At 29.4% G+C, this 2,419-nt stretch overlaps 1 long non-coding RNA gene across 1 annotated transcript; it reads left to right on the top strand.

Moving 5' to 3' along the window:
- Positions 1-1,017: 1,017 nt before the first annotated feature.
- Positions 1,018-2,127, top strand: LOC145605808 (uncharacterized). The gene is made up of 2 exons (XR_014105144.1): positions 1,018-1,466; positions 1,856-2,127. It is a non-coding gene; the product is annotated as an uncharacterized LOC145605808 (long non-coding RNA).
- The last annotated feature ends 292 nt before the right edge of the window (positions 2,128-2,419 follow it).

The raw sequence follows: 2,419 nt of genomic DNA, 5'->3' as shown, positions 1-2,419 counted from the left end.
CCTTAAATAATAATATATAGCTCATATATATATATATATATATATATATATATATATATATATATATATATATATATATATATATATATATTTGAAAAATCTCAAATAATACACGAGTAATATTTAATAATGTTTAGAAATATTTCAAAGCTAGGCTTAACATTGTTTGATAATACTATGCATCGGGGTAATATATATTTAAAAGTATAAGTTAATAAGGGAATATTTTTTGTAATTGCTACTAAAAGTGGTAGTAACTTTTGAGCAATGCGTGATTATTAGCGTTACAAGCAAAGTTAAAAGGCCTAAAACAAACGATAACCCGAAACAGACATGGAGTAAAGCTAAAAATATATACATCATTTGTCAACCACATCAACATTTAATACGAAGTAGTATGATTTATCAAATTAAAAATAAATAAAAGTCGATATTTGTTAGGTCGTAGGTTGAGCAAACTATGTTCAGTCAACTTACTATATACTTGTATTTATTTTTTCAAAAAAAAAAAAACTTAATATATATTTATTTTCTTGAATAATATATTACCTACAAAAAATATTAGTAAACTTGAAGGTACATATATGCCTAATTCACTAAATACATACATAATAACATAAAAACATAATACTATTGCGTAATTCGTATATTGTTACAATATTTTCAAATTTAATTTTTTTTAAAGGAATAACCAAGGACAGCTAACTTGAAATCATGAAAAATGTCATAAAATGATAATTGTAAGATTAATGTAAATTAAATGTTATGCTCTTTTTATTTTATATATATTATTTTTTTATTATTTTTGAGCTAACACCGTTATATAATTAACTTAATTAATACATTTTTTGCATCACAAGGGCTAAAAATTAAATTTGCTATACATTATGGTCAGCAATAGAGAAAGATGTGACATTTGTAAAGAAAAGGTACAATTAGGGCTGGCAAAAACTGACCCGACCCGAAAACCCGACCCGAACCCGACCCGAAAAAAGCGGGTTAGGGTTGAGAATTTTGACCCGAAAACTTAAATGGGTCGACACGAACCCGAACCCGAAATTAAATGGGTTAGGTTAAGGTTGAAAATCTCAACCCGAAGACGACCCACTTAACCCGAAATAAATTTCAGGTCATAATCAGGTCGGGTCAACCCGAACCCGACCTGATAACCCGAATTAGTTTAAGTTTAAAAAAAAAAAAACGTAAAAAGCTTTTATTAGCCCAGCCCAAATGCACAAAGAGGCTTCCTATATAAATTCAAAACCCTAAAATAATCTCATTTCCCCTCACCTCTTCAGCCGTTTTTCCCCTCATTTCGCTCTCTTTAATTTTCTCTCTCCTCAAAAACTCATTATATTGTTGAATTTTCTCTTTAATTTCCTTCAGTCGTTTACCATTGTCAATTTGTCATCTCCTTCACTCCTTCACAAGACGCGTTCCTTAATTCTTCTCCTTCATCAATCAAGGTATCTTGCTTCTTAATTTATTTTCTGTTTCTTTTTTCGTGTTTTTACATGCTATTTTTGTTTATTTTCGTATTCTTTTGTTGTTAATTTTATAATTACCTGCTTTCGTTTATTTTGTTTTTTTTACATGCTAATTTTCGAGTGTTATTACTAATTTATGATGTTAAATGTTGTTGTTTATGTTATAATACGGTTGTTTTTGCTAATTTTCGAATGTAATGCTAATTTTTATTGTTAAATGTTGTTTATTTAATGGTGATTCTTGTTATTTTTTGTTTTTCATGAGCATGCATGTTTTAATTTAGATCTTACTAGTTAGATCTAGACAATCTAGTCTGATTTAGATTATTATCATGTTTTAATTATATTAGTGTTGTTTTTCTTTATAGGTTTGGCAGCAAGAAGTAATCACCCATGTTCAATTGGAAATGTTGTGGATCAATTTTAAAGCTTGAGGTGGTGAACAAGGATGACAACATGATAGATTGACAGTCTCAACATCGCCCGATCTTAATTCAAATGAAAATCTTATTGCATCTTCTATTATTTTTGAGAACTGTAATTTGTGTTAAAAAATCTTTTGAAACTTGGTTTGTAATTAGTGAATTGCACTTTTTATCGGTTTATAATCGTTAATTAGGATTGTTACTTTGTTAGACTATGCCATTTAATTTTGGTTTGAATTAAAACGCTCAACCTCTGAACAACTTGTGTTTGAAATGAAAAAAAAGTTAATTCAGGTTAATTTTGGGTTAACCCGAACCTGAATATATCAGGTTTGGGTCGGGTCAAGTTCAGGTCAAAGAAACCTGATTTTAATCCAAATAAAAAATCAGGTCAAGTAAGGTCAATTTCGGGTTGACCCGAACCTGAAAATATCAGGTTCAGGTTGAGGTTTTCAACCCGAAAAGTTAAACGGATCAGGTTCGGGTTGGGGGGTAGCTGACCCGAAA

The sequence above is a fragment of the Chenopodium album genome, chromosome 22 (genome assembly GCF_948465745.1).
Source record: "Chenopodium album chromosome 22, dcCheAlbu1.1, whole genome shotgun sequence".
NCBI classification, from domain to species: domain Eukaryota; kingdom Viridiplantae; phylum Streptophyta; class Magnoliopsida; order Caryophyllales; family Amaranthaceae; genus Chenopodium; species Chenopodium album.
The sequence above is the reverse complement of the archived record's forward strand: the minus strand, read 5'-3'. Positions and strand labels throughout refer to the sequence as shown.